This window comes from Macaca mulatta, chromosome 5 (genome assembly GCF_049350105.2).
Source record: "Macaca mulatta isolate MMU2019108-1 chromosome 5, T2T-MMU8v2.0, whole genome shotgun sequence".
Lineage (NCBI taxonomy): Eukaryota > Metazoa > Chordata > Mammalia > Primates > Cercopithecidae > Macaca > Macaca mulatta.
Genome location: NC_133410.1, coordinates 173,484,865 through 173,499,287, shown reverse-complemented (window position 1 = coordinate 173,499,287; position 14,423 = coordinate 173,484,865). Strand labels below are relative to the sequence as shown.

Below are 14,423 nucleotides of genomic sequence, written 5' to 3'. Positions count from 1 at the left end.
AGTAATCTTATATAGAAGCTTTGGTTAAAACTTTAAATGAAAAAAAAAAAAGGTTAAGAACATGGAAAACAAAGCATACTGACAATGAGATTATTTACTACAGGGAACAGTTATAGAAAAAACAAAATGCCAATCACTGCACAATGCATGGCTGATAAATGAATGTTATTCAAATAGTCAAAATAAATGTGAGACCGTATTTTAAAATAAAAATGATAAATTCTATTTCAATGGCATTGAAATAATCAAAATAAATATGATAAAATATTCTAAAACAAAAATGATAAATTCTATTAGAAGGGCCACTGGGTGAAGGCTGTTCCAAATTCTTATCTTCCAAAGTGGGACATAATACTTCAAACTAAAAAATCCAAAAGTATTATTAGAATGTGATTTGGTGACTATAAAGGAGCTGAAAAGTTCAGAGTGGCTGCTTCTGAACTTTTGCTGGCAGGAATGGTTATAAAGCAATATTTGTAAATCAAAAAAATTTTGTAAACAATAATTGAAACTATAAGCCTAGATTTTTAAAAACTGTGCTTTTGGGCTGGGTGCAGTGGCTCACGTCTGTAATCCCAGCTCTTTGGGAGGCCGAGGTGGGCAGAACACCTGAGGTCAGGAGTTCAAGACCAGATTGGCCAACATGGTGAAACTCCGTCTCTACTAAAAACACAAAAATTAGCCAGGTGTGGTAGTAGAAGCCTATAATCCCAGCTACACTGGAGGCTGAGGCACGAGAATCGCTTGAACCCGGGAGGCAGAGGTTGCAGTGAGCCAAGATAGGGCCATTGCACTCAAGCCTAGGCAACAGAGCGAGACTCCATCTCAAAAAAGAAAGAAAGAAAAGAAAGAAAAGAAAAGAAAAAAGAAAAGAAAGAAAGAAAGAAAGAAAGAAAGAAAGAAAGAAAGGAAGGAAGGAAAGAAAGAGAAAGAAAGACGGATGATCAATGATCTAGCTTACACAGGAAGAAATATCGATGTCTCTATTTGCCCATGACATGACTACCTCTGCAGAAAATCCAATGGAATCTACATAAGAGCTCCTAGAAGTGAGTTTAGCAAGCTAATAGGAAATAAGATTAATGCACAAAAATCAATTTCTATATTCTAGTAATGAACAATTAGAATTGAAATAATCAACATAAAAATATAAAATACTTAAGGACAAATCTGACAAAATATGCTAAACACATGTACATTGAAAACTACACATTTCAGACAAGTTAATGACATAAAAATTGATGGAACAGACTAGATTCATTGTCTCAGTTATATCTGCTAGCTGACGTGTTAAGATGTCAATTTTCTCCACATTAATCTAAAAAGATACAACATAATCCCATCAAAAGCTCACCAGTCTTTTTTGTTGACACAAGTTTTTCCAAATGTTACATGCGTGATCTATTGAATGATATTAATCTCTGAATTAACAGAATAAACCTAAGGAGGAAAACATGGAACTAAGTTAAGATGGATTCTGAGCCTAGAGATCAGTTCCCAAAGTGAAGTGAAGGACAGGAGCTGAACAGCACTAGAAGGTACTCTGTCCGGAGGGAACAGAAGAAGATTATCTACTGGTTATGTGTATACATGTGTGTGGTAGAGGAGGATGTTAAGAGTGCCATCTCATTTTCTTTCCTTTGTTTTTGAGATTGAGTTTCGCTCTTGTCGCCCAGGCTGGAGTGCAATGGCCCAATCTTGGCTCACTGCAACCTCCGCCTCCCGGGTTCAAAAGATTCTCCTGCCTCAGCCTCCTGAGTAGCTGGGATTACAGGCATGTGCCACTACGTGCGACAATTTTTTTTTTTTTTTTTTTTGAGTCTTTCTCTGTCACCCAGGCTGGAGTGCAATGGCGCAATCTCGGCTCACTGCAAACTCTGCCTCCGGGGTTCACACCATTCTCCTGCCTCAGCCTCCCGGCCGATGAATGCCTTTAATAAAGACTTAATCTTGGCCAGGCGCAGTGGCTCACGCCTGTAATCCCAGCACTTTGAGAGGCCGAGGCAGGTGGATCACCTGAGGTCGGGAGTTCGAAACCAGCCTGACCAACATGGAGAAACCACGTCTCTACTAAAAATTCAAAATTAGCCAGGCATGGTGGTGCATGCCTGTAATCCCAGCTACTCAGGAGGCCGAGGCAGGAGAATCACTTGAAGCCAGGAGGCAGAGGTTGCAGTGAGCCGAGATCGCACCACTACACTCCAGCCTGGGTGACAGAGCGAGACTCCATTTCAAAAAAAAAAACAAAAAACAAAAAACAAAAAAACAAAAAAACAAAACTTAATCTTAAAGGAAAAATATTTAGGCAACACAGAAAAAACATTATTGGGCTTCTATTGGCAATTACAGGAGTGATAGTTTTCTTATATAATACATTCCTTCAGTAATATATTTTTCAAGTATTTTGTCTTAGAATTTCTAAGGTAGTTTGTCATTGACCCCGTAATTTTTTTTTTTTTTTCTTGAGAGGGAGTTTCGCTCTTGTTGCCCAGGCTACAGGCTAGAGTGCAATGGTGCAATCTAGGCTCACTGCAACCTCCGCCTCCCGGGTTCAAGTGATTCTCCTGCCTCAGCCTCCCGAGTAGCTGGCATTACAGGCATGCGCTACCACGCCCAGCTAATGTAGTAGTTTTAGTAGAGACGGGATTTTTCCATATTGATCAGGCTGGTCTTGAACTCCCAACCACAGGTGATCTGCGTGCCTCGGCCTTTCAAAGTGCTGGGATTACAGCCTTGAGCTACCACGCCTGGCCGACTCCATAATTTATTATAAAGTAGGTCCTATAATCACATATTTTTAGAAGTTGCTGAAACTGAGATATAAACGATTCTGTTTTTTTGGTGGGGAAAACTGGACAAATTACAGAATGGCCAAAACTAGATTCACTGGCTCAGTTATGTCTAATAGTTGAAACAAAATGACAGTCTTTTAACAGTTCTTCATTCAGAATCTGTTACTGTAGAAATTTTAAGAGGTCTTGAGTCAGTTCCAGTATAAAAATAAGGCCAAAGTGCTCCTGTAAAATCATCATTAAAAGTATAGAGAAGAGATCTATCATTCAAATTATAAAAGGAAACGTCATTCATTTCATAGTCTAAAAAAATGCCAATCTTACTAGGTGTTACTTTGGGCAGCAGAATAATTTCCTTATGGCCCAATACAATATAATTATTCTGACTAGATCATCAAATTCCCCATAGTCCATCCTGTACTAAAATTGGTTGACTCTTCCTCCTTCTGGGAAGAGAGTCATTACAGACACCAAGAATCCATTCAGGCTTGTCTTTCACTTCTACTTCCCAGTACTGCCTGCCACAGCTATATCCCTTAGAACCCAGGACAGCTGGGAGGAGATAAAATCTTCTTGGGTTACGAGGTAAGTTTTGTGTTGTATTTCCATACCGCACAGTTTTTCTATCTTCTGAGACTATAAGTTTACGATGTGCTGTTTCAGGATCTAGAATTACATCTACTTGAAATCGCTTGATGATTTTGTTTAGGCCAGAATATTGTGGAGGCAGATGGTAACCATATTCTTTTTTTTTTTTTTTTTTTTTTTTTTTGAGACTGAGTCTGGCTCTGTCGCCCAGGCTGGAGTGCAGTGGCCGGATCTCAGCTCACTGCAAGCTCCGCCCCCCGGGTTTACGCCATTCTCCTGCCTCAGCCTCCGGAGTAGCTGGGACCACAGGCGCCCGCCACCTCACCCGGCTAGTTTTTTGTATTTTTTAGTAGAGACGGGGTTTCACCGTGTTAGCCAGGATGGTCTCTATCTCCTGACCTTGTGATCCGCCCGTCTCAGCCTCCCAAAGTGCTGGGATTACAGGCTTGAGCCACCGCGCCCGGCTACCATATTCTTTTAATTTGAATGAAAAAGGTTCAGGGAATTTTAAATTTTTATATCTGTGATAGATATCCTTAACATTAGCCAGTAATTCCAGTTCTGACTTCACATGTATGCTCTCTATCTCCTTTAGGAGATATTTTAATGAGGAGGTATAATCTGAAAATTTTGTTAGGCTTTCATTTAGTTGTGCTAAAATATCCATCTCTTCATCTTGTAATTGCCTAAGAACAGTCTCTTGCTGATTTTGCAGAAACAACCTAAGTTGCTCAAATTCAGACTTGACTTCTTCTGCCCTATGTTCTACCTGTTTCTTCAGTTCCAGTGATTTTCTGGTTTGCATAGTTATGACTTTTTCAATTAGTTCCACTCTCTCCTTCCACGGTGCATTATATTCCTCCAGTTTCTTCCTATGATACGAGGCAGCCTTCTTTATGGGCCAAACACAGTGATGCTGGTGATCAGTGGAGAAACTGCACCTTGGACATAAAAGCTCTAGGTCTTTCTGACAGAAGAAAGTCAAAAGCTGATTATGCTTCTTACACACATGCTTCTCTTCCTGCCTCTTCCTCTTGCTTCTTATCTGGAGTTGCTTAGCAAGTTCAGTCAAACTACCCAGCTGGGGATTGCTTACAAATTTCCTTTCTGGACAGCAAAAGTGGCAAAAGGGGCAGGGGAAACTATCACCTAGATCTTCCAGGACATAATGATGTAGGAGAGACAGAAGTTATGCCCACAGCTGATGGTCACTGGGTCTTTCAAGTAGTCCAGACAGATGGGACAGCTAGCCTCTGCTCAGAGGTCAGCCAGGGCCGCCACAAATTCCACTGAGCCTTGAACAAAGATGGTAGGTAAGATAATTCTTTTAGTTTAGCAAGGCCTAGCTCTCTAGAGCTCATGACCCACAAGGTCTGGGGAAGAAGTGGATATCTTCCCCAGACCTTGAAATCTGGCCAGCTTTCAGTTTTACTGACTTGGCATGTTAATGGCAGCTTCTGGAAACTTGTTAAGCCCTCAATCTGTTCATAACTCCCCATAAGTCAGGACAACATTTTTCACCTTAGCTCACCATTCAGAGCCCTTCATATTTCACTATCTTCATCTGGCTACAGTCCCCTAAAGTACTGGGCCAAAATCATCCAACCAACCAACCTAGGTGCCACGCTTTCCCTCTTCACAAACTACTTGCTGCATAGATTACCCCACCCTCACTTCTTTCCTAGGACTAAGTTTTGGTCCTTCTAGAGACTCAGCCCAAGAGAAATGTTCTCTAAGATAATTTATTATATGTCAGGCACTATGCTAAGGATCTAGGATCTTCCACATAGTCACAGGTTCAACTAAACCATCAGAACAACTAAACCATCAGAACAACTCCATAAATTGTTCAACAACTAAACCATCAGAACAACTCCATAAGTTAGGAGCTATTATCCTCAATTAGAGCTGTAAAAGCAGAGTCTACAAGAATTTGAACACGCTTATCCAACATTATGCTAATTGGCATAACCACTGGCATGATACTCAATTACTAAGTTGTATTGCTCCTTCTTTACACTCCCACATCATCCTATGCATCTCTCTATATATCAAATCACCTTACATTTTTCATATTTGATATGTTCAGTTGTTCATATTTAATAACTTACCCCAATTTTTTTTTTTTTTTTTTTTAGCTGGAGTTTTTCACTCTTGTCACCCAGGCTGGAGTACAATGGCGCAATCTTGGCACAGTGTAGCCTCTGCCTCCCAGGTTCAAGTGATTCTCCTGCCTCAGGCTCCCAAGTAGCTGGGATTACAGGCATGCACCACCGTGCCTGGCTAATTTTTCTATTTAGTAGAGATGGGGTTTCACCATGTTGGTCAGGCTGGTCTCAAACTCCTGATCTCTGGTGATCCACCCACCTTGGCCTCCCAAAGTGCTGGGATCACAGGTGTGAGCCACCGTGCCTGGCCAACATATCCCAAATATTTTAACGGGTTAAAATGGGCTTATTGATCCAACACTACAACGGTGAAAAAAGAAAAAATACAAATTGACAGATAGCAATACCTAACAGAATTGGGTATTCATCCAATGGTAACACTTAACTAGTTACATGTACTTGGTCAAGTTAATTTCTCTGAGTTTCACTTCTCAGAAAGTAGGAAAAAATACTATATTACGTTTTAAGCATAAATGAATAAATTAAGACACCTGCCACAGTACTTGGCATTTAACACATATACAGTAAAAAATATTATAGGCTGGGCACGGTGGCTCACACCGGTAATCCCAGCACTTTGGGAGGCCCAGGCAGGTGGATCACCTGAGGTCAGGAGTTCAAGACTAGCCTGGACAACATGGTGAAACCCTGTCTCTACTAAAAATACAAAAATCAGCTGGGCATGGGGGCAGGTGACTGTAATCCCAGCTACTCAGGAGGCTGAGGCAGGAGAATCACTTCAACCTGGGAGGCGGAGGTTGCAGTGAGCTGAGTGCAATCATGCCATTGCACTCCAGCCTGGATGACAAGAGTAAAACTGTCTCAAAAATAAAAATAAATAAAAAGTATTATAAGACAATCTCAGAAAATCTCAAGAGCACATACAAATTTAGGTGAATCCATATAATTCTATTATCCCATGTTATATTTTATTACATGAAATACATATATATATAGAGATATGTATATTTACTTGCATATAAAGCACATTTGGCCAGGCATGTTGGCTCACACCTGTAAGCCCAGCACTTTTGGAGGACAAGGCAGCAGATCACTTGAGGTCAGGAGTTCGAGACCAGCCTGGCCTCATGGTAAAACCCTGTTTCTACTGAAAATACAAAAATTAGCTGGGTATGGGTGTGGTGGCGTACACCTGTAATCCCAGGTACTTGGAAGTCTGAGACAGGAGAATCACTTGAACCCAGGACGTGCAGGTTGCAGTGGGCTGAGATCATGTCACTGCACTCCAGCCTGGGCAACAGAGCAAGATTCTGTTTAAAAAAAAAAACCCAAAGCACATTAATATTTAACCTAAAAGTTGTTATGTCTTATAAGGTTGCTAATCTTCAAATGATTGATAAAGGCAGTAACTTCCAACAGGTTCACTGTAGTAGTGGTGTGCTTCAAAAATTTTCCTATACTAATTCTGGAGTAAGACAGAAATTTCAGGATTTTAAAATATATCCTTTACTTTAAATAGTCAGCCCTCTGTATCAGCAAGTTCAGTATCCACTAACACAATTGACTGTGAATACAATTGAAAATACAGTATTCCTGGGATGCAGAATCTGCATCCATTGGTCTTGAGCATTCATGGATTTTGGTATCTTCAGGGTGCCCTGGAACCAATACCCTGTGTATATCCAAGGATTAGAGTACATTTAACTTGTGAAAAATTTGAACACAGAACTACAGAAAATAAGGACAATGACCGGGCATGGTGGCTCACAATTGTCATCCCAAAACTTTGGGAGGCAAGGTGGGCAGATCCCTTGAGCCCAGGAGTTCGAGGCCAGTCTGAGCAAAATGGCAAAATCTCATCTCAACGAAAGGGAAGGGGAAGGGGAAGGGGAAAGAAAGGGGAAAGGAAAGGAAAAAAAAAAAAAAAGGAAAAAGGAAAGGAAAGGAAAAGAATAAAAATTCTTTTAAAAGAATAAAAGAGAGGAGAAAGAAAGAAAATAAAGAATACTGTCTCTTATAAACCGCTCTTCCCACCATCCCACACTAAGCGAGGATATGGTAACTCCCAATTCCTAACACTTTTTTTTTTCCCCACACGGAGTCCCACTCTGTCTTCCAGGCTGAGGGGTAGTGCCACGATCTTGCCTCACTGTAACCTCCACCTCCTGGATTCAAGTGATTCTCCTGCCTCAGCCTCCCGAGTAGCTGGGATTACAGGCATGTGCCACTACACCTGGCTAAGTTTTGTATTTCTAGTAGAGGTGGAAAGGTTTCGCCATGTTGGCCAGGCTAGTCTTGAACTCCTGGCCTCAGGTGATCTACCCACCTCGGCCTCCCAAAGTGCTGGGATTACAGGTCTGAGCCACCGCACCTGGCCTGCTAAATACTTTCAAATGGGTACTTTTGAGCAGAGCAAGAAAGACAGAAAGTGCATGGGAATAGGGGTGAGGTTGCATAGGGTGTTCAGTGTCAGGCCTCTGAGCCCAACCTAAGCCATCATATCCCCAGTAACCTGCACGTATACATCCACATGGCCTGAAGCAACCGAAGAGCCACAGAAGTGAAAATAGTGCTTAACTGATGACATTCCACCATTGTGATTTGTTTCTACCCTACCCTAACTGATCAATGTTCTTTATAATCTCCCCCACCCTTGAGAAGTTTCTTTGTAATTCTCCCCACCCTTGAGAATGTACTTTGTGAGATCCACCCCCTCCCCCAGAACATTGCTCTTAACTCCACCGCCTATACCAAAACCTATAAGAACTCATGATAATCCCATTACCTTTGCTGACTCCTTTTTCGGACTCAGCCCACCTGCACCTAGGTGAAATAAACAGCCATGTTGCTCACACAAAGCCTGTTTGGTGATCTCTTCACACGGACGTGTGAAACACTCAGAGACTGGAAAAAACTGAGGCTGAAGAAATTTTAAGAATCTTGCCCAATGTCAACAGTTAGTAAACTGCAGAGCATCATTACAAAAAATTGTCAAATCAGAAGAAAAAATATATTTTTAAGAAAACATGTATAAAAAAGGACTCTAGCACGGGGCAAAGGACACGACAGGTATTCACTCCAGGTATCATTGTGCCCTCCTTTCCCCAAGCATACACACAAGTCAGTCTTCTCTACTATTTAAAATCAGGACATTAAGTGAACACAACAGCTCTGCAGGCATGGTCACCACGCTCGTTTAAACCACTATGTCTCTCTCCTAGATACACAATGGTGCCTCCAATTTCTTAAGTCTGTAGCTAAATTGATCTTCTCAAATACAAATAGAATCCTTTCATCTTCCAAGTGAAAACATTCCACTGGTCTTTTATTACTTTATGGAGGCAGTTCTCAAATCTTACCTTGCATTATAATAACGTGGAGGTCTTGGTATAAGATTGCTTGGGCCACATCTCCAGCTTCTGATTCAGTAGGGCTGTTTTTTTCCTAAGTTCCCAGATGATGACGCTGGCCTGCGAACTGTACTTTGTGAACCTACGCTTTAAGGAAAACAAAGCAAAAAGATCCATTAAGATCTAGTTCGAGTTTTTTGCCTAGCTCCCCATCATGTCATATATCACCGTTATAATGTGATTTTACAGCTACTCTGCAATTCTTTACCTAACGTGTAAAAATCCCTCATCAGGCAGCAAGCTTATTGGTGGGAATATGTCTCTAGCTTGTTTAAGGAATAAATAAAACCTGTGGTAGATTCCAAGCTCTCAGTTTCAACCGTCATCATACTGGCTGATTGTTAACATGCCTGCACCTAATGCGCCTCATCTACAAAGTAGAAGTAATAATTCGTACCTGTAAGACCCTTGTGAGGATTAACGGATGCTTACATAGGTCAAGGGTGCAGGCGATGTAGGCTGGTGGGTTCTCAACTGGCAGCTACCACTTCACTCCCTTAACTCCCGAAACCCCACTCCCAAACACGTACATTAACTCTTTGAAGAAACATGGCCACTTCATAAACCCTAACTTGGATCGTAACATTGAAAGCTTGATTGATGCAGGCCCACCACCCCCATTCTAACGCTACAATCTTGAATTTCTCACAAAAGCCTCGCCAGAGAATAAGGAGATCCAGTCGTGGGCAGGCAGCGACTCGGAGGTCTGGGCACAGAGAATGTTCAGGAAGCCCCTGCCCAGTTAAGCCTCCTGTCGAGACCCTTCTGGGCCTTTCCTCCGGCTTTCTCAGCTCACCTGAAGCACACAGATCGGTAACCCTGGCCACAGGATAGACAGGAGCCACCTAGCCGGCGAGGAAGTACTCAAACCCCAATCCCACCAAGTTCGCGGCTTCCTGCCTGGGGCTCAGCCTGCGCGGTGATTGGCGGTTCCTCCGGAAGTGGTTGGGAAGGCTCTGCGCATGCTCTGTGACCCGGGGTGCAGGGACCGTGTGAAGACTATGAGAGCTGGGGGCGCCCTCCTCTGTGATGAGGGCCCAGTTGACCCCAACTAACATTTAATTCCCCTGGCTATCTTTTCAGATTTTTTTTTTGAGACGAGTGTAGCTCTGTCACCCAGGCTGGAGTGCAGTGGCGCGATCTCGGCTCACTGCAAGCTCCGCCTCCCGGGTTCACGCCATTCTCCTGCCTCAGCCTCCCAAGCAGCTGGGACTACAGGCGCCCGCCACCACGCCAGGCCAATTTTTTTTGCATTTTTAGTAGAGAAGGGGTTTCACTGTGTTAGCCAGGATGGTCTCGATCTCCTGACCTCGTGATCCGCCCGCCTCGGCCTCCCAAAGTACTGGGATTACAGGCATGAGCCACTGCACCCGGCAGATCTTTTCAGATTCTTATAATTTTTGATCAAACTTGAGGGTCCAAGTAAGTCGTATCATTTTTGATCAAACTTGAGGGTCCAAGTAAGTCTGCAAGTTGATTTTAAAAGCTTCACCAGCACAGCACCCTCCCAGATGGTGAGAGAGTGGAGAGCTTTGCAGGGTCAACTGCTTCCCATAGCCTGGGGTCACAGGGTGGAGTCCTTGAGCATCCTTTACCCTTGAAAGAGGAACAAACTCCCCTTTGGATTAGTTTGCATCTCAGTGGATGAGTGGGTACATCTAGCGTGCCCTGTGGTATTGTGCCCCACCCTATGAACTCAGGTTCACCTGAGGAAGTGACGTCAGGCAGAATTTGAGGGATGAAGAGGCATTCGTTGGATCAATTCCACCGTTAGAGTTCAAGGCTGAAGGAAGAGCTAATGTGGAGCCTCTCAACTTTAAAGAATTTAGCATGGTGGCTCACACCTGTAATCCAAGCACCTTCTGAGGCAGAGGTGGGAGGATCATTGAGGGCAGGAGTTCAGGACAATCCTGGGTAACATAGCCAGGCCTTGCCTCTACAGATGATGATTTTTAAAAACTTGGTACAAGAGGAACTGAAAGAGGCCATTTGGCTGGCACTAAAACGTAGGGAGGTGTAAGAAGTAGAAAAGATGGAAAATAGCTTTTGTGAGGCTGATGAGATGGGCGAGAATGAATGCTGCAAGGCCCTTTAGGCAAAGTTGAGGATTTTTGCTTTTATCAAATGCAAAGGAAAGCCGGTCAAGCATTTTAAACATGACGTAATAATAATTTGAATTGCGAAATAATGACTTTACAATTCGGGAAAAAGACCTGTTGATGCCTTTAATAGATCCTAGAAAGGGTGTGTGGTGGGCAGTTAAATAGAGGTGTGACCTAGACAATCAACAGATGAAGTCTAGTTCCTAAACTTTTGAAATTTCAGTGGCTCCTGAAAAAGGAAGAAAAAGAAATACCAGTAGCAGCAGCTTCCCCCATATTACTTTGTGGTGGGGTGGGTGCATGGTATGTATGTATGTATGTATGTATGTATGTATGTATGTATGTATGTATATATTTATGCCCAGGCTGGAGTGCAGTGGCGCCATCTTCGCTCACTGCAACCTCTGCCTCCTGGGTTCAGCCTCCCGGGTTCAAGTGATTCTTCCGCCTCAGCTTCCCAAGTAGCTGGGATTACAGGCCCACACCATCATGCCCAGCTAATTTTTTGTGTTTTCAGTACAGACGGGTGGTTCACTGTGTTGGACAGGCTGATCTCGAACACCTGGGCTCAAGCAATCCACCCACCTCAGGTTCCCAAAGTGCTGGGATTACTTACAGATGTGAGCCACCATGCCCAACATGTATATTATAGTATTTAAACTGAAACTGTGCACCCGGGCATGGTGATTTCTTTCCCCGCACAGTACATGGCGTTACCAATTACTTAAGATTGCTGGGCACGGTGCTCATGCGTGTAATCCCAGCACTTTGAGAGGCCGAGGTGGGCAGATCATGAGGTTAGGAGATCAAGACCATCCTGGCTAACACGGTGAAACCTCATCTGTACTAAAAATACAAAAAATTAGCCAGGTGTGGTGGTGGGCACCTGTAGTCCCAGCTACTCGGGAGGCTGAGTCAGAAGAATGGAGTGAAACCGGGAGGCGAAGCTTGCAGTGAGCCGAGATCATGCCACTGCACTCCAGCCTGGGTGACAGAGTGAGACCCCGTCTCAAAAAAAAAATTAAGATACTTAAAAGATTATAAATCATTCTACTATAGACACATACATATGTTTATTGCAGCACTATTTACAATAGCAAAGACTTGGAACCAACCCAAATGCCAGTCAATGACAGACTAGATAAAGAAAATGTGGCACATATACACCATGGAATACTATGCAGCCATAAAAATGAATGAGATCATGTCCTTTGCAGGGACATGGATGAAGCTGGAAGCCATCATTCTCAGCAAACTAACACAGGAATGGAAAACCAAGCGCTGTGTGTGTTCTCACTCATAAGTGGGAGTTGAACAGTGAGAACACATGGACAAAGGGAGGGAAACAACACACATCAGGGTCTGTTGGGGGGTAGGGGGTGTGGGGAGGAATAGCATTAGGTCAAATACCTAATGCATGCTGGTCTTAAAACCCAGATGACGGGTTGATAGGTGCAGCAAACCACCATGGCACATGTATACCTATGTAACAAACCTGTACGTTCTACTTACGTATCCTGGAACATAAAGTAAAACTAAAAAAAAAACCAAAAAACAAAAACATCACTCAAGAGGCCAGGCATGGTGGCTCACGCCTATAATCCCAGCACTTTGGGAGGCCAAATCACTTGAGGTCAGAAGTTCCAGACCAGCCTGACCAACATGGTGAAATCCTATCTCTACCAAAAATACAAAAATTAGCCAGGCCTGGTGGTTGGTGCCTGTAATCCCAGCTACTCACTCAGGAGACTGAAGCAGGAGAATCACTTGAACCCAGGAGGCAGAGTTTACAATGAGCTGCTATGGCGCCACTGCACTCTAGCCTGGGTGACAGAGAGACTCTGTCTCAAAAAAAAAAAAAAAAATTACTTAAGATAGAAAGAAACCCTATCAGCTGGGCGTGGTGGCTCATGCCTGTAACCCTAGCACTTTGGGAGGCCGAGGCAGGCGGATCACCTGAGATCAGGAGTTCGAGACCAGCGTGGCCAACATGATGAAACCCCGTTTCTACTAAAAATACAAAAATTGGCTGGGCGCGGTGGCGGGCGCCTGTACTCCCAGCTACTGGGGAGCCTGAGGCAGGAGAATCACTTGAATCCGGGAGGCAGAGGTTGCAGTGAACCTAGATGGCGCCACTGCTTTTGTTTTTTGTTTTTGTTGTTGTGGTTGTTTTGTTTTTGAGACAGAGTCTCACCCTGTTGCTAGGTTGGAGTGCAATGATGCGATCTCAGCTCACTGCAACCTCTACCTCCCGGGTTCAAACGGTTCTCCTGCCTCACAGCCTCCCGAGCAGCTGGGATTACAGGCATATGCCACCATGCCCAGGTTTTTGTTTGTTTGTTTGTTTTGTTTTTTGTTTGTTTGTTTTTCAGTAGAGACGGAGGTTTTACCGTGTTGGCCAGGCTGGTCTTGAACTCTTGACCTTGTGATCCACCTGCCTTGGCCTCCCAAAGTGCTGGGATTACAGGCGTGAGCCACTGCGCCCGGCCAAGATGGCACCATCTGTACTCCAGCCTGGGTGACAGAGCAAGACTTTGTCTCAAAAAAAAAAAAAAAAAAAAAGGTGAGAACCCCATCAATATGGCACTGAATCCTCCTGCAAGGCTGACCACCCCTCATAGGGTACAGTGTAATTTAACAGGATGGGGCCCACCTGCTACATGCTAATTAACCTGAAGCAATGTGATTCATTTAATTATTCTTCTGGACCAATTGCTCTTAAGAATTATGTTCTTCCCTACAAAAAGAGGTCAGAAGCAATCTGGCTTTCACCCATACTCCTTCACTGAGACTGTTCCAAGTTTATCAATTATCTAGTTTTTCAGCCAAGGAATATTTTTCATGCCTGTTACATTCTAAGATGCTTTGTAGCCTTGCTCTGTGTCTGTTCAATCTGGATTTAGCAGATTACTCTTCCTCTTCCTGTCCATATATATATGTAAAGTTCTGGAAGGACATATGACAGACTTTCTACAGGTAGTCTGAAATATGTACGTTTGTGTATATATGTGTGCATACACATATGTGTGTCTGTGTACTTGTGCAGGTTAGAGGAAGAAAATAAAGAGTGGTGGTGAAGGCTTAACTTTAAACCAGGCTTCCAGGAGTTCAAATCCATGCTCTGTCATCTTCTACCTTGTGTGACCTTAGCAGGTTATCTTTTTCTGCCTTTCTCATCTAGTTAAAAAAAAGAAGGGATGGGGCAAAAATAGTTCAACTTACTTCTTAGATTTGTTGAGTACTAAATGAATTTTCATGAGTGAAAGCACATTGAACAGTGACTGGTGTGGTAAACGTAGTGTAAAATACACATAAAACATATTTTGTTAACATAAATACATACCAATTGTTTATAAATTCTAAAAAATTTTTCTGTTTCTCTCTGAGGGCGGAAGTAAGATT

General features: G+C 43.1%; 1 pseudogene; it reads right to left on the bottom strand.

Annotated features, from left to right (window-relative positions):
• Window positions 1–2,940: 2,940 nt before the first annotated feature.
• On the bottom strand, window positions 2,941–9,977 carry LOC704136 (tripartite motif-containing protein 60-like; annotated as a pseudogene).
• Window positions 9,978–14,423: the final 4,446 nt, after the last annotated feature.